Below are 22,143 nucleotides of genomic sequence, written 5' to 3' on the forward strand. Positions count from 1 at the left end.
CGAACCCAAAACACGGCCGCGGAACCGAACCCAAAACCAAAACACAAAACCCGAAAAATTTCAGGCGCTCATCTCTAATGCAGGGTCCTTGTTGTCACAGCCATCTGGACGGCGTGGCTGTTGAAACCTCTCTTAGAAGCTAGAGGATTTTCAAGACAAGTAATTCAAACTATGCTTAGAGCAAGAAAGCCTTCTTCAGCTCGTATTTATCATCGAATATGGCAAGCCTATATTCATTGGTGTGGTGAAAAAAGTTTGAATCCAAGATCTTTTAAAGTATCCAGGATTTTAGATTTCCTTCAAGCAGGATTGGATAAGGGTTTGAAAGTAGCTTCTTTGAGAGTTCAAGTATCAGCATTAACTGTATGGTTTCAGCAAAAGATTGCTGATTTACAGGATGTGCGTACCTTTTTTCAGGGAGTTGTACACATTCAACCTCCATTTGTTCCTCCTGCAGCTCCCTGGGATTTGAATCTAGTTCTTAAATTCCTTCAGGGACCTTCGTTTGAACCACTTAAGAGAGCAGATCTTAAATGGTTAACGGCTAAAGTACTCTTTCTACTGGCAATGGCCTCAGCTAGAAGAGTATCAGATTTAGGAGCACTGTCGTGTAAGTCTCCTTTCCTAAGTATTTTTTCCAGATAAAGCAGTTCTCAGAACTAGATCTGGTTATCTTCCGAAGGTGGTTTCAAAGTTTCACCTTAACGAAGAGATTGTAGTCCCAGCTTTTCAGGTATCGGGACTGTCTGCGGGAGAAGCGTCGCTGGACGTGGTCCGAGCATTAAGAATCTACATAGATCGTACTAGTGCCATCAGAAAAACAGATTCTCTCTTCATCCTCTACGGATTTCATAGAAGAGGATGGCCTGCTAGTAAACAGACGCTGGCAAAGATGGCTGCGAATGGTAATATCAGAAGCATATTCTTGTGCAGATCTCCCTACTCCGGCTAATGTCTCTGCTCACTCTACACGTAGGGTAGGTCCTTCATAGGCAGCACAACATGGTGCTTCAGCAGAACAGATTTGTAAGGCAGCCACATGGTCTTCCATAAACACATTCATCAGACATTATGCCTTGGATACTTTTGCCTCTCATAACGCAGAATTCGGGCGAAAGGTTCTCCTGTGTAATCAGGAGCGTCCCCACCACTAAAACTGGCTTTGGGAATCCCAATGTTATCCTGTGGCTAACCTGTGGACCCAGCCAGAGAAATAGACGTTATGGTAAGAACTTACCGTTGATAACGTGATTTCTCTTGTGTCCACAGGTATCCACAGGGGTCCCACCCTGACGCACCTGATTTGAGGATCTTTAGAATCACTAAACCTTTTCCCTTTTGCATGGAAGGGTGTGCATGTGTCTTCTTATCGCCTGAATAGGTTTCTACCTTATGCTCCTGCCTAATTGCTGTGGAAAGAACTGATTTGACCGAGTCAGTGGGTGGGATTATATGGTGAAGCCCCGATGCATCCTGGGAGGCCAGAAAGCTCGTGACCGTTTGTGCCATTTCCGCTGTCGCTCCGGCATATCCCAATGTTATCCTGTGGATACCTGTGGACATTAGAGAAATCACGTTATCAACGTTAAGTTCTTACCATAACGTCTATTTTTGAGAGTCTGGACACAGATGCATCAACAATCGGTGGGTTTTCCCATTTTTACCTATCCTCCTCAGGGTAAGGAAACGCCACCTGGACCCTTTTAGGGATCTGGAATTTTTTCTCAGGGTATTCCCATGCTTTCTTAAATATAGCATTCAATTCCTTTGATGCAGGGAAGGTTAGCAAGGCTTTCTTATTTTCAGTGAAAAAAGCCTCCTCAACCTGCTCAGGTGTGGAATCATTAATATTCAACACATCCCTGATAGCCTCCATCATCAATTGCACCCCCTTTGCAAGAGAGGCAGACCCCCACAATATATCCCCATTACCGTCTGTGGTATCAGAATCGGTATCCGTGTCATCTGGCATGACATGAACAAGCGCACGTTTGTGGGGGTATATAGGGGAGCGTCCTGAGGTACCAGAATCGGGCCATACTGCCATAGAGTTCTGTAATACCCGGGTTGCAGATTCATTACTTGCAACCCTATCTGAAATCTGAGAAATCCAAGATTTGATAGAGGAAAACCACTTAGGTTCCCTTGCTGGAATCTGTGCTAAACCAGTGCTATCCTGATTACATGGAATGGAATCATACTGGGAGGACATATCCTCCACAGCATATGACACAGTGTCCCTGGACATAGCTAAAGGAGACCACAAAACACTCCACACACACACAGGGAAGGGCAGACAGAGTTTCCCCCCCCCCAAGAATGGCAAGAGAGACACAGAGATTGGAGCCAACCCACACACAGTGCTTTTACCAAAGAGAGACCCCTTGTCAGCCCCTTAATAGGATACACAGTCGTATTCCCCCCTTCTACAACCCCCTGGTACTGTGAGAGATAGCTGGAGTTGCTGTGGAGGGACCTTCTTTCTCCTGATCAGCGCTGTGCAGGCAGGAAAATGGCGCTGAATGCTGCTGGGTCCGCTCTGAGGAGAAGCTACGCCCCCAAAATAGCGCTGTCTTCCCGCTCTTCATCTGATTATACTGGCCTGAGGATTGATGCTGGCTGAGATCCTGGGACCCCGACAGGCTTTGTGACCAGTGTAGGGTGTAAGCGCTGGCCCAGGGCACCACTCACCGCGCCGCACTATGTACCGCTGAGCCATCCCGGAGCGCAGTTAATACTGCGCTCCTACCCTGCTGCCGCCATCTTCACACCGACTGGCTCCTCTGGGCACATTTTCTAAACTGAGTCTGGTAGGAGGGGCATAGAGGGAGGAGCCAGCCCACGCGCTCAAACTCTTAAAGTGCCAATGGCTCCTGGTAGACCAGTCTATACCCCATGGTACTAATGTGGTTCCCAGCATCCTCTAGGACGTAAGAGAAAATATTTGTTAATAAAATTACTCAACATACATAACAGATTTATTAATAACCAGCTCTAAATTAAGTACTTTAGCATATCAATAAACTCCTGGGACTGCAATGAAAATTAAATACGCTTGCGTTTACAAATAGTATGGTAAATTAGGTATAGTGCATTTGAAGTAAAGTCCTAAAGTCTCATTGCTAATCAAGATAAGTATTTTATGGAGCAATTAAAGTTGATATTCATTAAGATAGAGCAATATAAGTAAACATAAGCTCTGGACAAATCTTTTGCACGCTAGTGTATTATTCATGAGAATAAGATGCACATTTTGCAAAAGAAAAATTATGAACAAGGTGTCACTGGCGCTAAATCCGTAAAAATGTATAGAAGGCCCTGACATGGGCCAAAACAATATACGGTAATAATCACAATAAAAACGGTGGTATAGAATTATGAACACCACACACAAGTGGGGTTAATGAAATCCAGATATACCCATAAATGGGGCAGTGACCTTAGTTAATGATATAACATGGACAGCAAAGGTATAAAAGTGCAAAAGTACAGGTTTATTCTTAAAAACACACAGTTAAAAAATACAAATAGGATTACTGCAAGTGCAATGTGGAATGGTAGAATCCATTAAGGTGACTTGTGCTTACGAAAGGACAGAAAGAAGCTCTCACCATCTCCCTGTGTTGCGGTGGGCTAGCTTATAAATAAGCTGGTGTGGTCCTGGGCTGAAATAGCCTAGCACCACCGCGAAGAGTTTATCAGCATTAGTTCACCAAAAGTCCACATGCGTCTCTCCTCAGTCCAAAAAACGCGTTTCGGTTCAGCAGAACCTTTCTTAAGAATTGGATGAGGAGTAGTGTACTGGATGACCTTTTATACCTAGTTAATAGGCTAGCAAATTAGATAATTACCGATGCTGTCACTTCCAGTTTCAAAAAACGGAAATTATTTGGCTGCGTTCCAAATAGTATTTTCCATCTTTTCTATCCCGTAAAAATAAGAATTTGCTTACCGATAATTCTATTTCTCATAGTCCGTAGTGGATGCTGGGACTCCGTAAGGACCATGGGGAATAGCGGCTCCGCAGGAGACTTGGCACAAAAGTAAAAGCTTGAACTAGCTGGTGTGCACTGGCTCCTCCCCCTATGACCCTCCTCCAAGCCTCAGTTAGGATACTGTGCCCGGACGAGCGTACATAATAAGGAAGGATATTGAATCCCGGGTAAGACTCATACCAGCCACACCAATCACACCGTACAACCTGTGAACTGAACCCAGTTAACAGTATGATAAACGAAGGAGCCTCTGAAAAGATGGCTCACAACCATAATAACCCGAATTTTGTAACAATAACTAAATACAAGTATTGCAGACAATCCGCACTTGGGATGGGCGCCCAGCATCCACTACGGACTATGAGAAATAGAATTATCGGTAAGTAAATTCTTATTTTCTCTAACGTCCTAAGTGGATGCTGGGACTCCGTAAGGACCATGGGGATTATACCAAAGCTCCCAAACGGGCGGGAGAGTGCGGATGACTCTGCAGCACCGAATGAGAGAACTCCAGGTCCTCCTCAGCCAGGGTATCAAATTTGTAGAATTTAGCAAACGTGTTTGCCCCTGACCAAGTAGCTGCTCGGCAAAGTTGTAAAGCCGAGACCCCTCGGGCAGCCGCCCAAGATGAGCCCACCTTCCTTGTGGAATGGGCTTTTACAAATTTTGGCTGTGGCAGGCCTGCCACAGAATGTGCAAGCTGAATTGTACTACAAATCCAACGAGCAATCGTCTGCTTAGAAGCAGGAGCACCCAGCTTGTTGGGTGCATACAGGATAAATAGCGAGTCAGATTTCCTGACTCCAGCCGTCCTGGAAAATATATTTTCAGGGCCCTGACTACGTCCAGTAACTTGGAGTCCTCCAAGTCCCTAGCAGCCGCAGGCACCACAATAGGCTGGTTCACGTGAAACGCTGAAACCACCTTTGGGAGAAATTGAGGACGAGTCCTCAATTCTGCCCTATCCGTGTGAAAAATCAGGTAAGGGCTTTTATAAGATAAAGCCGCCAATTCTGAGACACGCCTGGCTGAAGCCAGGGCTAACAGCATTACCACCTTCCATGTGAGATATTTTAATTCAACAGTGGTGAGTGGTTCAAACCAATGTGATTTTAGGAACCCCAAAACCACATTGAGATCCCAAGGTGCCACCGGGGGCACAAAAGGAGGCTGTATATGCAGTACCCCTTTGACAAACGTCTGGACTTCAGGCACAGAAGCCAGTTCTTTTTGGAAGAAAATCGACAGGGCCGAAATTTGAACCTTAATGGACCCTAATTTTAGGCCCATAGACAGTCCTGTTTGCAGGAAATGTAGGAAGCGACCCAGTTGAAATTCCTCTGTAGGGGCCTCTTTGGCCTCACACCACGCAACATATTTTCGCCAAATGCGGTGATAATGTTTCGCGGTTACATCCTTCCTGGCCTTTATCAGGGTAGGAATGACTTCTTCTGGAATGCCTTTTTCCTTCAGGATCCGGCATTCAACCGCCATGCCGTCAAACGCAGCCGCGGTAAGTCTTGGAACAGACAAGGTCCCTGCTGGAGCAGGTCCTTTCTTAGAGGTAGAGGCCACGGGTCCTCCGTGAGCATCTCTTGAAGTTCCGGGTACCAAGTCCTTCTTGGCCAATCCGGAACCACGAGTATAGTTCTTACTCCTCTCCTTTTTATGATTCTCAGTACTTTTGGTATGAGAGGCAGAGGAGGGAACACATACACTGACTGGTACACCCATGGTGTTACCAGAGCGTCCACCGCTATTGCCTGAGGGTCCCTTGACCTGGCGCAATATCTGTCTAGTTTTTTGTTGAGACGGGACGCCATCATGTCCACCTTTGGTTTTTCCCAACGGTTTACCATCTCTTGGAAGACTTCTGGATGAAGTCCCCACTCCCCCGGGTGAAGGTCGTGTCTGCTGAGGAAGTCCGCTTCCCAGTTGTCCACTCCCGGAATGAACACTGCTGACAGTGCTATCACATGATTCTCCGCCCAGCGAAGAATCCTTGCAGCTTCTGCCATCGCCCTCCTGCTTCTGGTGCCGCCCTGTCTGTTTACGTGGGCGACTGACGTGATGTTGTCCGATTGGATCAATACCGCCTGACCCTGAAGCAGGGGTTTTGCTTGAGTTAGGGCATTGTAAATGGCCCTTAGTTCCAGAATGTTTATATGAAGAGATGTTTCCATGCTTGACCACAAGCCCTGGAAATTTTGTCCCTGTGTGACTGCTCCCCAGCCTCTCAGGCTGGCATCTGTGGTCACCAGGATCCAATCCTGAATGCCGAATCTGCGGCCCTCTAGTAGATGAGCACTCTGCAGCCACCACAGAAGAGACACCCTTGTCCTTGGCGACAGGGTTATCCGCTGATGCATCTGAAGATGCGATCCGGACCATTTGTCCAGAAGATCCCACTGAAACGTTCTTGCATGGAATCTTCCGAATGGAATCGCTTCGTAAGAAGCCACCATTTTTCCCAGGACCCTCGTGCACTGATGCACTGACACCTGGCCTGGTTTTAGGAGATTCCTGACTAGCTCGGATAACTCCCTGGCCTTCTCCTCTGGGAGAAACACCTTTTTCTGGACTGTGTCCAGAATCATTCCTAGGAACAGGAGACGTGTCGTTGGAATCAGCTGCGATTTTGGAATATTTGGAATCCACCCGTGCTGACGTAACACTAACTGAGATAGTGCTACTCCGACTTCTAACTGTTCCCTGGACCTTGCCCTTATCAGGAGATCGTCCAAGTAAGGGATAATTAAAACGCCTTTTCTTCGAAGAAGAATCATCATTTCGGCCATTACCTTGGTAAAGACCCGAGGTGCCGTGGACAATCCAAACGGCAGCGTCTGAAACTGATAATGACAGTTTTGTACTACAAACCTGAGGTACCCTTGGTGAGAAGGGTAGATTGGGACGTGGAGATAAGCATCTTTGATGTCCAGAGACACCATATAGTCCCCTTCTTCCAGGTTTGCTATCACTGCTCTGAGTGACTCCATCTTGAATTTGAACCTCTTTATGTAAGTGTTCAAGGATTTTAGATTTAAAATTGGTCTCACCGAGCCGTCCGGCTTCGGTACCACAAACAGCGTGGAATAATACCCCTTTCCCTGTTGTAGGAGAGGTACCTTGATTATCACCTGCTGGGAATACAGCTTGTGAATGGCTTCCAAAACTGCCTCCCTGTCGGAGGGAGACTTTGGTAGAGCAGACTTCAGGAACCGGCGAGGGGGAGACGTCTCGAATTCCAGTTTGTACCCCTGTGATACTACCTGCAGAATCCAGGGGTCCACTTGCGAGTGAGCCCACTGCGCGTTGACATTTTTGAGACGGGCCCCCACCGTGTCCGAGTCCGCTTGTAAAGCCCCAGCGTCATGCTGAAGACTTGGCAGAAGCAGAGGAGGGCTTCTGCTCCTGTGAAGAGGCTGCCTGGTGCAGTCTTTTTCCTCTTCCTCTGCCCCGGGGCAGAAATGAGTGGCCTTTTGCCCGCCTGTACTTATGGGGACGAAAGGACTGAGTTTGAAAAGACGGTGTCTTTTTCTGCTGAGAGGTGACCTGGGGTAAAAAGGTGGACTTTCCGGCCGTTGCCGTGGCCACCAGGTCCGATAGACCGGCCCCAAATAACTCCTCCCCTTTAAACGGCAATACTTCCATATGTCGTTTGGAATCCGCATCCCCTGACCACTGTCGCGTCCATAACGCTCTTCTGGCAGAAATGGACATAGCACTCACTCTTGATGCCAGGGTGCAAATATCCCTCTGTGCATCACGCATATATAGTAATGCATCCTTCAAATGCTCTATAGTTAGTAATATACTGTCCCTATCCAGGGTATCAATATTTTCAGTCAGGGAATCCGACCACGCAACTCCAGCACTGCACATCCAGGCTGATGCGATTGCTGGTCGCAGTATAACACCAGTATGTGTGTATATACCCTTCAGGATATTTTCCAGCCTTCTATCCGCTGGTTCTTTGAGGGCGGCCGTATCAGGAGACGGTAACGCTACTTGTTTAGATAAACGTGTGAGCGCTTTATCTACTCTAGGGGGTGTTTCCCAACGCGCCCTAACCTCTGGCGGGAAAGGGTATAGTGCCAATAATTTATTAGAAATTAGCACTTTTTTATCGGGGGAAACCCACGCTTTATCACACACCTCATTTAATTCATCTGACTCAGGAAAAGCTACTGGTAGTTTTTCCACTCCCCACATAATACCCTTCTTTGTGGTACTTGTAGTGTCAGAAATGTTCAATGCCTCCTTCATTGCCGTGATCATGTAACGTGTGGCCCTACTGGACATTACGTTTGTCTCCTCACCGTCGACACTGGACTCAGTATCCGTGTCTGGGTCTGTGTCGACCCACTGAGGTAACGGGCGTTTTATCGCCCCTGATGGTGTCTGAGACGCCTGGACAGGCACTAATTGATTTGTCGGCTGTCTCATGTCGTCAACAGTTTTTTGTAAAGTGCTGACATTGTCACGTAGTTCTTTAAATACAACCATCCAGTCAGGTGTCGACTCCCTAGGGGGTGACATCACTAATACAGGCAATTGCTCTGCTTCCACATCATTTTCCTCCTCATACATGTCGACACAATCGTACCGACACCCAGCACACACACAGGGAATGCTCTGATAGAGGACAGGACCCCACTAGCCCTTTGGGGAGACAGAGGGAGAGTTTGCCAGCACACACCAGAGCGCTATATATATATCAATAGGGATAACCTTATATAAGTGTTACTCCCTTTTATAGCTGCTGTTTATAATTTAGCTGCCAATAGTGCCCCCCCCTCTCGTTTTTACCCTGATTCTGTAGGGACTGCAGGGGAGAGTCAGGGAGCCGTCCTTCCAGCGGAACTGTGAGGGAAAATGGCGCTTGTGTGCTGAGGAGATAGGCTCCGCCCCTTCACGACGGCCTTATCTCCCGCTTTTTTCTGGAAAACTGGCAGGGGTTAAATACATCCATATAGCCCAGGAGCTATATGTGATGTATTTATTTTGCCATCCTAAGGTATTTCTGTTTTTATTGCGTCTCAGGGCGCTCCCCCCCAGCGCCCTGCACCCTCAGTGACCGGAGTGTGAAGTGTGCTGAGAGCAATGGCGCACAGCTGCAGTGCTGTGCGCTACCTTAGTTGAAGACAGGAACGTCTTCTGCCGCCGATTTCACCGGACCTCTTCGTTCTTCTGGCTCTGTAAGGGGGCCGGCGGCGCGGCTCCGGGACCCATCCAGGCTGAACCTGTGATCGTCCCTCTGGAGCTAATGTCCAGTAGCCTAAGAAACCCAATCCACTCTGCACGCAGGTGAGTTCGTTTCTTCTCCCCTTAGTCCCACGATGCAGTGAGCCTGTTGCCAGCAGGTCTCACTGAAAATAAAAAACCTAAAATAAACTTTTACTCTAAGCAGCTCAGGAGAGCCACCTAGCATGCACCCTTCTCGTTCGGGCACAAAAATCTAACTGAGGCTTGGAGGAGGGTCATAGGGGGAGGAGCCAGTGCACACCAGCTAGTTCAAGCTTTTACTTTTGTGCCCAGTCTCCTGCGGAGCCGCTATTCCCCATGGTCCTTACGGAGTCCGAGCATCCACTTAGGACGTTAGAGAAAGTAAAATCCTCCAATTAAGTAAAATCCTCCAATAATTTATAGCTTCCACACAAATAGCAGACTCCCTTACTCTCCACTCTTGGAAAATACGTCACCCACAGAGCAAACGAGGGGATGCCGTGGCTTCCGCAAACTCTGGCCGGAAGTCACGTGTGTGCGGTCCAACTGCGGCTTCCTGTTGTATCCGTCAATGCGTTCCACACGTCTCATGCCCGGCAGTGACGCTAATGCGTTCCATGCACTATTTCTTCCTTGCGTCCCACAGAAGACATAATAATCCAATCCAAGAGCTGGAGATACTTTTCCATATGGCGAAGTCACTTCGACCATCTTGTATTCTGGATAAAGTGCTCTCATGCCATGACTGGAGACAGCCGGGAACACCCACACCGATACCTTTCTTGGTGGTACTACGTATCCCCAACCTGTCCATCCCTAATACCCGGGTGGGGTCCCGCACTGTCTCCTAATTGGAATCCGGGTTCAACAATACATATAAAAGAGATAAAAGGAGATTAGTATAAATGCGGATTAAAATGGAATATGTAGATAAGAACAATAAAATTAATAAATGGATTTGGAGGGAATAAGAAAATGGGAGCAATAAATGTATAGAAATGGAATTAATAAATATGATCAATCTAAAATCCATTTAAGTTCAAAATCTAGGTTGTGTCCCTTTGGTTTCAGAGTGTCTAAATTAAAATCAATTTCATTTCGCACTGCGCAAGCCGCTTTTCAAGGTATTTGTTCTTCCAATTAGGTTTAATTTGTTGTAATCCTATAAATCTTTTAATGTGTCCTTCGCATTTATTATGTGTGATCCTAAAATGATCAGATAGGGGGTGGGTCTCCAGCCCTTTGCGGATATTGTATATATGTTCCGCAGCCCTAGTTTTCAGAGGGGGCGATGTCTTCCCAACATATATTTGTCCACATTTACACTCTAATAAATAGACGACATTTCTGGAATGGCACGTTACAAAATCGTTGATTTTGTATTTGATGCCATTAACTTCAAATTCAATGATCTTCCGCGGTATGTCCTTCTTGGTTGTGGTACGGCACATAAGGCATGACCTACACCCATGAAATCCCTTACTGCACATTCTTCCCCCTGTATTTTCTTTTAGACTACTCTGGACCAAATGGTCCTTCAAAGATTTAGCCCTTTTATAAATGAACACCAGTTTTGGAGGTAGATGTTCCCCAAGAACCGGGTCATCTTTCAATATACGCCAATTATCCCTGAATATGTTTTCAATCTTTTTATGGTAGCCTCCATATCGTGTGGTGAAGGCCCATTGATATGGGTTCTCTCCCTGTTTTTCTTTTTCCTTTAGCAGGTCCTTTCTATCTATTTTCTGGACCTTTTCTTTTGCTGTATTCAAAATAGGGATTTTTGTTTACTTACCGTAAAATCTCTTTCTCTGAGTCCATCTGGGGGACGCTGCGCGGTTACTTGTGGGTTAGAGGTGTGAGGTAGTGGAGTTTGGCACAGAATCTATCAAAAGCTGCCTCCTCCCCCCTCTAACCCCTCCCATCTCCTTCCTGCTCAGCCATCACTCAGTTAACGTTTAGCCAAGCCAAAGGAGATAGACCAGAACAAAAAACAACCAAATAAACCAGACAAATCTACGGGAGGGATCGCAGCGTCCCCCAGATGGACTCAGAGAAAGAGATTTTACGGTAAGTAAACAAAAATCCCTATCTCTCTGTCATCCATCTGGGGGACGCTGCACTGTTACTTGTGGGATTTCCCAAAGCAAGCTAATGAGAGGAGGGAGACGTTGACGGCATAGCCGTCTGTAAAATACGACGCCCAACAGAGGCAGTCTCCAAACCAAAAGTATGAAAACGGTAAAACTTTGTGAAAGTATGGACTGACGACCAGGTCGCCGACCTGCACAGCTGCTCAATAGATGCACCACCGCGAACAGCCCAAGATGCTCAAACTGCTCTAGTCGAATGAGACTAATTGAGTCAGGAACCGAAACATTTGACGACACGTAAGCCTGTCTGATGGCCGAAGTTACCCAACGGGCCACAGTGTTCTTGGAAGCCGGCCAACCTCGTTTGGGAGCATCAATCAATACCAACAAGGTATCCGTACGACGGAAAGACTCCGTGCGAGACAAATAAATACGTAAGGCCCGGACAACATCCAGGAGGGCCAAATGGGAATTTTCCCCAGGAGAAGACGACGGAGTAAAAGCTGGAAGGACAATGTCCTGATTTAAATGAAATGCTGAAACAACCTTTGGAAGGAAAGAAGGCTTAGTCCGCAGAACCACCCGGTTCTCATGAAACACTAACAAGAGTGGCCTGCAAGAAAGCCGCCAACTCAGACACTCGTCTAGCGGAAGCAATAGCCAAAAGAAAAACAACTTTTTGTGTCAGATAACGCAGTTCCACAGATTCCAAAGGCTCAAATGGAGATTTTTGAAGGGCCGTAAGGACCAAGTTTAAATCCCAGGGAGGAACCGGAGGAACAAAAGGTGGTTGAATTCGAAGTACTCCCTGAAGGAATGTTTGAACCTCTGGAATGATCGCTAGTTTCTTTTGAAAAAGAACCGACAAAGCTGAAACCTGACCCTTCAGTGAAGAAAGCCTCAGGCCCTTATCGAGACCCTCCTGAAGGAAAGAGAGCAGGCGAGGAAGTCTATACAAATGCGGAGTCAAGCCCCGCTTTTCGCACCAAGCAATGTAAATACGCCATACCCTATGGTAAATGCCGGAAGTCACCGGCTTCCTAGCCCGAATCATCGTCTGTACAACAGAACGCGAAAGACCTTATGCTTTTAAAATCTTGGATTCACGAACCAAGCCGTCAAAGCCAGCCGACTTAAATCTGGGTGGCGACAAGGCCCTTGAAGAAGATCTAGTCGCAGGGGGAGACGAAAGGGGTCTCCGACGACCATGCTGCGCAGAAGAATGTACCACTGTCGGCGCGGCCAATCTGGAGCCACCAGAATTATTGCGAGACCTTCTCGCCGAATGCGTTGAAGTAGACGTGGAAGCAGTGGAATCGGCGGAAACACGTAACCCAGTTGAAACTTCCACGGGGCTGTTAGAGCATCGATTAGAAATGCTTGAGGATCCTGAGTCCGCGAACCGTAGTGAGGAAGCTTCTTGTTGAGTCGAGATGCCATTAGGTCTACGTCTGGCAGTCCCCAGCGGTCCACTAGAGAAACACTTCCTGGTGAAGCTCCCATTCTCCCAGATGAATCGTGTGACGACTCAAAAAATCTGCTTCCCAGTTCTCGACTCCTGGAATGTGAATTGCGGATATTACGGGAACCCAACGTTCCGCCCACGTGAGAATCTGAGCGACTTCTCTCATTGCGGACCAGCTGCGAGTTCCTCTCTGTTTGTTGATGTAAGCCACTGCCGTGGCATTGTCGGACTGCACACGAACCGGATGACCCTGTACCATGGTTTGAATCTGAAGGAGTGCGTACCGGATCGCCCTCAATTCCAGAATGTTGATCTGTAATTTTGACTCCTGACTGGTCCAGCGCCCCTGGAAGTGATGAGTCTGGAACACTGCTCCCCAACCGCTGAGACTTGCGTCCGTGGTGACCATCAACCAAGACCAAACTGTGAACGGTGCTCCTTTTCTCAAATTGTGACTGTGAAGCCACCAGTGAAGCGACTGACGAGTCTTTACCGACAAGCGGATCAACTGCAATTCGAGACGTGGATCCGGCCGAGCCCAACAGCTGAGAATCTGAGCCTGAAGAGGTCGGGCATGAAATCTGGCGTATGGGACTGCCTCGAAGGAGGACACCATCTTGCCCAACACCTGCATGCATCTGAGGACCGACACTATCGGTAAGTGTAACAGGGTCCGGATTCTTGACTGCAGATCCTGAATCTTGTCCGTAGGAAGAAACACCTTCTGGCTGTTGGTATCGAATAAAAGTCCCAGAAAAAACATTTTCTGGGAAGGAAGTAAAGACGACTTTGGAAAGTTGATTATCCACCCGAACGACTGCAGAGTCTCTGTCGTTAGACGCAGGTTCTGAGTGAGAATTTCCGCTGACGTGGCCTTGACCAACAGATCGTCCAAGTATGGAGTGATGTTGACCCCTTGACAACGGAGAACCACGACGACATGACCCATGACCTTTGTAAAAATCCGAGCAGCCGTAGAGAGACCAAAGGGAAGAGCCTGAAACTGAAAATGCCACGGCCCGACTGCAAATCTCAGAAGAGGTTGATGACCTATCCAAATCGGGACATGTAAGTAGGCGTCTTTTATGTCTATTGAAGCCAAATATTCCCCTGGCTCCATGGCGGCGATAATTGAACGAATGGATTCCATCTTGAATTTTTGGGTTGAGAGATACGGGTTGAGGGCTTTTAGATTCAGAATGGGTCGGAACGAACCATCCGGTTTGTCCACGAGAAAAAGACCCGAGTAAAAACCCCGACCCCTCTGAGGAGAGGGAACCGGAAGGATTACTCCATTTTGTAAGAGGGTTGCTGTTGCCTGAAGAAGAGCTTGACGTCTGGAGGGATCGTCTGGGAGAGGTGTGACGAATAGCCGGAATGGGGCTGTCTCTTCGAGATCCAACATATATCCTCTGGATATGACCCCCATTACCCACCAATCTGGTTTCGACAGAAGCCACACGTCCCTGAACTGAAGTAACCGAGCCCCAACCTTCATCGATCCCTCCGGAAGACCTGAAGCGTCATGCATCAGGCTTGTCGGCAGGCTTACTGGCCGGTCTAAGAGTCGCTTGAGATCCTCTACCTCTGAATGCCCCTCTTCGTGGAAATCTGGAGAAGGCACGAAAGGACTGGAAACTACCTCTGCCTTGCGTACGAAAGGACCGAAACCTTGTAGGTTTCGGTTTGTGAGGAGCAGATGGAGGAAAGGGGCTCTTTTCTCCAGTAGTATCTGAAATAATCTTCTTTAACTCCGACCCAAAAAGAAACTCCCCTTCAAAAGGAACTGCCGTCAAGGTCTGCTTGGAGTCCGAATCAGCATTCCAAACCCTAAGCCAAAGAGACCGTCTTGCTGATACTGTCAAGGCAGAAACCCGAGACTGTAGCGCCAGAATCTAACAAGGCCTCACCTACATAAGTAAGCGCCTCCGAAATCTGTTCTGCTAATTGAATGGCTTCCGACGGATCGTCAGACTGCATTCCAGATACGACCTGTGCTAGCCATTCATCCACGGCCTTAAGGACCCAGGCACCCGCCAGAACTGGACGGAGAGAGACACCTGATAAAGAAAACATAGATTTTAGTAATGCTTCTATTTTCCTATCGGTAGGGTCTTTTAAGGTCACGGACTGTACCGAAGGAATAACCGTAGCTTTTGCCAAATGTGAAATAGGAGCGTCTACCTTTGGGGCTGTCTCCCAAAATTTTGTATCTTCCTCCGTAAAAGGATATAGAAATTTTAATTTCTTAGGAGCCTGGAAACGAGAATCCGGTTTAAGCCAGGGTTCTGACAATGCTAAATTCCTTTGTCGTATAAACAACCCTTTATGAAGCTAAGAACACTGTACGCTGTTTACTTAAGAAGTACCGTAATGGTACGCTAGTTGCGTAACGATCGCTCAGCCGTAGGCGAGACGCTCAAGCGTCACGTTCGCTCACGGCCCAGTGATCACAGGACACGTTATTGGTTATGTCTAGGGTAATGATTCGCTATGGCGTAGCTTACGCTCGAGACCACGAGGAGGTCACCAGCGATGCAGACGCTCACAACACTATACCTTTATGATAAAACCTTATACCAATGAAATACACTGAATACCTTAATGTGAGTACAGGGTGTAAGTGCAACCTTGTGTAACCTGACTAACTACAAAGCTGCTTGAGCGTCACCGACGCTCAAGTGAACACTTAACACTATAGAAAATACACAGATACTGGTTTAGGTTCCAAGGCCTATTAACTGTATTATATCTAATATACTTGTAAAAGGGGATAACAGTACAAATGATACACTACAATATAACAGAGACTTCCTAACCACAGAACTAAACAATAAATACAAAAGGACAATACTACTCTGACCTAAAAGAAATACAATACAATACTATCTAATACAATACAATACTAGCCTAGTCTAGGGGAGATATGAGAGAACAGAACAGAGAGAGAGAGAGAGAGAGAGAGAGAGAGATGAGATGAGAGAAATTGGCTCACAGAAAGACAATGATAACGGAGAGAAACTTACGCACAAAGGGTATGATCGCCTGCGCCTCGATATCCAGCTCCCGGCTATCAGCAGATAACCGTTGATGAGAGAGTGAGAGCTGGATGTGGTCGGTCTGCCTATTTATGCCCCACACACAATGCAATCTCCTGGTCCTACAATCCCATTGTCCATTGGCCGAAGGAATTCGGCCCTGTATCATAACAAAAGGTCATAGGGTGATTCATACAGGTGGGCTGTGACGATTTCCAACAGCTCAGGTGGGTGGGAAACTGGGTTTCCCGCCGCATACCTGAGTATGTGTAATTAATAGAAATGGACATAAACTTCTTATGTCCATAACTATTCGCACGAGCGATTAATACGCTCCAAACCAACACCGGAATATTGCTAATTAAATACTCTTCCGATGGGTACCAAACACTGCTGTATGATTCCTGTTAGACCCTTCGTACGATACAAAGAGGGATTCCTCAGCTCTGGGACATTGTATTTTAACCAAACTTTCAGAATCTATCAAAGGGACCATGATCTATAAACTACATTAATTGTGAACATTTGTAACGAATGAGTCGCACGCTACGACTACATAAACTCTACCGTAAACACGCATACCGCGCCTGCGAGTGCACGTTATTGCGGGTATGCGAATCCACGGGAGAGCGCATGCACGCGCAGCGCGGACCAGTGTGCGGTGCAAATATGGCAACGTGCATTGAGACATTTTTCTGACTTTGACAGTCCACCCTTTGGCAGTCAATAATAACTGCCACAAAACATTTAAGGAGAAAAATGTAAGTCAGGGGTTAATTGATTTCCATGGTTGGGTAGGGGAGGAGAGAGGAGAAGGTGTGAAGAGGGTATGACCTAGTGAGAAAGCAGAAGCATGTGTGTATGAGTCCATGTTTGGAGGGTCATGTATCATCGTGCCGTACGTGTGGTAAATCAAGCTTCGAGGTATTGCGAAGTATACATTTGAATTCCTTCTTATCCTGTGGTACAGGTCTGTGGATGGGCTGTCAAACTTTACCGAGCTCATTTCGGCTGTGGTTGTAACAAAATGGGGATGCACATTTTAGTTGATGATACATGAATGGGGGAGGTATGTGGTTGCTGATATCTGTGCCTGAATTCCCTATCGTCTATGTGTGTCGTTACCTGAGGGTTGTAGAGATGAAGATAAAGAACACTTACGAAAAATGCAATGATATTCTATGTCAGGGAAATGTACATCTGTCGTCGAAGTTGTGTTCGGTATCTGTTGAGAGTCGTCTTCTTTGCGCTGTTTTGCTCCTTAGGCATGAGCAACAAGCTTTGTCAGTGCCATCAGATTTACAAAAATGTTGGGCTAGCGTGAGTTTAAAAATACTAGGGAAACTGGGGATCCATGGCAAAGTTCATCAAGTGTCCATATTTAAAGTTGTCAGATCTTCTTCTTTGGTCAATCCGTTGTCTGTATACATCTCGTCTCGTCAGCTTCCTCGTCCAAGGGGGTCTTTGTATCTGGGAGAAAAGCAGAAAAACAGGTGAAAGAAACGGACCGTATAATCGCATTTTCATCACATTCTGGTTTCTATCATTGGGTCATAAATTAAATCCAGGTTAATTACAGTTTCCTCACTCCTCAAGCTCATCACTTTTGTACTTTGTTTGCACCTCATTAAAGCCTGCCCGCATCTAAATATCAATCCAATCGATATAACGACACCCAAGATACATAGTAGAAACTTTCCAACATCCATTATGACTCCTTGAGCCCAGTCTCCTAAACCGGAGAACCAATTTCGCGGGTTCAACCATGACACCCAACCAGTCAGCTCATTACCTACAGCAGCAAGGGTGAGATTGTGTTTTCGACGAAATTCCCACTTCAATTGGAGAATATCGTCCATCTTTTGGTCTATGACCTCTACCGGATCCTCGGTGCTATTTGTGATATACGTGCAACACTTTATGCCGTACTGTGTTGCCAATGTAACACAATATCCGCCTGTTACTGCTGTAAGATAATTAAGAACCATCCTATGCTGAACTAGTTCTGTTTTGTAAGCTTGAAGTTCTCTTCCAGTGTATCTAAACGTGTCATCATACATTTCAGTGATATTATCTAACAAATTGGCGAGTGCGGAAATGTATTTATAATTCATCACTCCTCGAGCGGTACGAGTGAAATCTAACGCTACCAGAACCTGAATCCCGGTGGATTCATGGATAAGATCAGAGGCCGGATGCTCTAACCTTTCTGACAGTTGTCTTTTAACCCGGTGCTCGTAATGAGTGTGAGTATAAGGAGCTTGGGCACCACGGTGTATGTCTTTCATTTTGTCATGTGTAACAGTCATCACTTCAGGCAATACTTTTCCAATGTAACACAATCCTTCAGAGTTTGGGGCAAGCCACTTGTACGCCTTTCTCCCGCATATGAAATATGCATCATCGGGGAGAACATAAGGGACGGAGAAGGACATGACCATGTTACAAACCTTCCAGGTGAAATCTCCTGACCCTAATTCTTCCAACTGCTTAATGCACGTATCAGTTTGTATGACATGTGCACAGTATCCTGGTGATACCTCTCCAACTCTAGTAATCCTATTTCCTAAGGTATATCGATACCGGAAAGATTTTCCTCTACTGGCTATGTGGCGTACGAGCTCTGTATCTGTAGGCATTCTATCTGCTCTGTGTGAAAAGGTCATGGTAAGGTTGCTCCATGACACTTCCCAATTTCCCGGTTTTCTGGGATTGGAGATGTTAAAACATAAGAGGGACCTATCCACATGGTATTGGTGGAGCTTCAAACTTGGAGGGCTGGAGATATTAAACCTCCGGTCCACCGGTCTCCCACCACTTAGCTCAAGTACCTCCCCTAACGTTAAAGGAAATGGTACTAGCCCTGATTTGCTGTGACCCTGAGGTACTTGAGAGCATACCCAACAATCTGTTTGGTTTAATACGTTACCCACTAAGGAGTGATAGTCACTCAATGGATGCCGGTCTATATGGATATTAAAACTAGATTGGCATTTCTTTATGCATCCATCTTCAACCAGATTATCACAGAGCCTACAGATACAATTTTCTTCAGCTAACAATCCATCACAATTTCTTCTATCGGATCGTTTTCTGATACTCGCCTTTGCTTGTTGGTTTGGTTGATCTTGGAAAACTACGCCTCCATCATCATAATCGGAACCCATTCCAGAACCTCTCTCGACCTCTATGGTACTCTCGCCGGAACAGACTGCTCTGGTCAACATCATGGTTAACATCAAAATCCGGATCACAGTCTCTTGGGGCAAGTCCATCTTTGAGGAGGAAATGGAGAAGAATGAGAAGGGGGAAAAAGAAGTTTCAAGGAAGAGGGGATGGGAAGTGGAGAAAAACAATAAAAGGGAGAGGGGAGTCGACAACTGCTTTCGGTCTTCAAGGCTCAGGTGCCGCCTCAATCCTCCTGGAACAGACACTCCAGTGATACAACCTCTACCGTCTGTTCCTTATCGCGGGACTTCTCTGGATCAGCAACCTTTTTGCAGTGGGATGAATGGACCCAAGTCTCTCTCTCAGCAACCTTCAATGCTGTGGTGCTAGTCAATAAGACCTGGTATGGTCCTTCCCATCTATCAATAAGACAACCTGAGCGTAGAAAATTTCGTATCATTACATAATCCCCAGGTTCAATGTCATGACAATTACTATCTGGTAAATCAGGAATCACCAACTTCAGATTATCATTTTGATTCCTCAACTGTTTACTCATGTTAATCAAGTACTTTACAGTTACTTCATTGTTACATTTCAAATCATCCTGAGGGTTAATCATGACATGCGGTTGTCGACCAAACAAGATTTCAAAAGGAGACAGATTAAGAGGGGACCTGGGAGTGGTTCTGATGCTATACAAAACAATGGGTAAAGCTTCTGGCCACGTCAATCCTGTCTCTGCCATTACTTTACTCAATTTATTTTTAATAGTGCTGTTCACTCTTTCGACCTTCGCACTCGCCTGTGGACGGTACGGAGTGTGCAGCTTGCTATCAATACCCATCAATTTACACATTCCTTGAAAGACATCACCTGTAAAATGGGTACCCCTATCACTTTCAATGATTCTAGGGATACCATATCTACATACAAATTCCTGCACAATTTTCTTAGCTGTAAACATAGCGGTATTTGTAGCTGCTGGAAAAGCCTCGACCCAATTCGAGAAAACATCTATACAGACAAGTACATATTTCAAATTTCGACATGGGGGTAATTGAATGAAGTCAATTTGTATTACCTGGAAAGGGCCGCCGGCAGGTGGGATATGGGATGGTTCTGTAGGTATTGCTTTTCCAATATTCTTTCTCAGACAGGTAAGGCATGACATTGCTCTTTTACTCGCATGAGAGGAGAATCCTGGGGCGCACCAGTATGCTCTTACCAATTTGCACATCCCCTCCTTGCCTAGATGAGTCAGCCCGTGAGCTGCTTCAGCCAGACATGGAAGGTATGCCCTGGGGGCCACCGGTTTACCATGTCCATCCGTCCAGAGCCCTGAGGACTCCTGGCCATATCCCTTTGCCTTCCAGACTGCTCTTTCCTGTGTGGAACACAGATTCTGCATCTCACACAACTTCTGTGTGTTGATGGTATTAAATACCATCAACTGTGTGGTGTCTGTCCGTGTGGGGGTAGCAGCTGCAAGCTTTGCGGCTTCGTCTGCTCGGCTGTTACCAAGGGATACTGGGTCTTGGCTATATGTATGTGCTTTACATTTGATAACAGCCACTCTGTCGGGTTCCTGTATCGCTGTTAGAAGCCTTTTTATGTGAGCTGCATGCGCTATCGGTGTACCAGCTGCCGTCATGAAATTTCTGAGCCGCCATAGGGCTCCGAAATCATGGACTACCCCGAACGCGTATCTGGAATCGGTGTAGATATTGGCTGACTTACCCTTAGCCAATTCACATGCTCTGGTTAGGGCGACCAGTTCAGCAACCTGGGCTGAGTGAGGTGGGCCTAGCGGTTCCGCTTCTATGGTGTCTTGGTCATCTACGACTGCGTATCCAGTACACAAGTCTCCCGAGTCTGACTGTCTGTGACAACTACCATCCGTGTAGAACGTGAGTTCTGCATCTTCCAGTGGATTGTCACTGATGTCAGGCCTTGCGGTAAAATTTTGGGTCAAATATTCCATACAATCATGTGTATCTTCCTTTGCATTAAATCCTCCTTCCCCATCACTCTCACCTTCCACCCTTTGTGTCTGACCAGGCACACCTGGGAGAAATGTTGCAGGATTTAATGCGCTGCATCTCCTTATGGTGATGTTTACGGGGGCCATTAATGCCAATTCCCATCTTGTAAACCTTGCTGATGAGACGTGTCTGGTTTGGGCAGAATTCAATAAGGCAGATACCGCATGCGGTGTATGGATTGTGAGGTTGTGGCCTAGCACAACATCTTCGCTTTTTGTCACTAGCAATGCTATCGCCGCAACGCTACGCAAGCATGTGGGGAGGGATCGCGCTACCGTATCTAGCTGGGCGCTGTAGTATGCAATTGGCCTGCTGGCATCACCGTGTTTTTGTGTTAGTACACCTGCTGCGCACCCAGCACTTTCTGTTCCGTATAGTTCAAAGGGTTTCCCATAGTCTGGCATACCTAGTGCTGGTGCCTGCGTTAGGCACTGTTTGAGTCTCTCAAATGCCGTTTCAGATTCGTCTGTATGCGAAATCCGATCAGGTTTGTTTGAAGAGACCATTTCCTGCAAAGGTAGCGCCAATATGGAAAACCCTGGGATCCAATTACGGCAATACCCACACATTCCTAAAAACGTCCTGATCTGTTGCTGGGTTTGTGGCAGTGTCATGTCTCTAATGGCTTGGATTCTATCAGCGGTCAGGTGTCTCAGTCCTTGTGTTAGACAGTGTCCCAAATATTTTACCTTAGCTTGGCATAATTGCAACTTGTCTTTGGAAACCTTGTGACCTGTGTCTGAAAGATGAAACAGGAGCTGTTTCGTATCCTTCAGAGATGCTTCCAGTGAATCTGAACACAGTAATAAATCGTCCACATACTGTATCAATACTGATCCACTGTCTGGTTGGAAAGACTGTAAACAATCATGCAAAGCCTGAGAAAATATACTTGGACTATCTATGAAACCTTGGGGTAACCGAGTCCACGTGTATTGGACTCCTCTGTATGTGAATGCAAACAAATATTGGCTGTCAGGGTGCAGAGGTACCGAAAAGAAAGCGGAGCAGAGGTCAATAACAGTGAAAAATTTGGCAGTGGGAGGAATTTGCATTAGGATGACAGCTGGATTAGGCACTACGGGGAACTGACTCTCAACTATTTTGTTA

Source organism: Pseudophryne corroboree, chromosome 1, assembly GCF_028390025.1.
Source record: "Pseudophryne corroboree isolate aPseCor3 chromosome 1, aPseCor3.hap2, whole genome shotgun sequence".
In the NCBI taxonomy this organism is placed as follows: Eukaryota; Metazoa; Chordata; class Amphibia; order Anura; family Myobatrachidae; genus Pseudophryne; species Pseudophryne corroboree.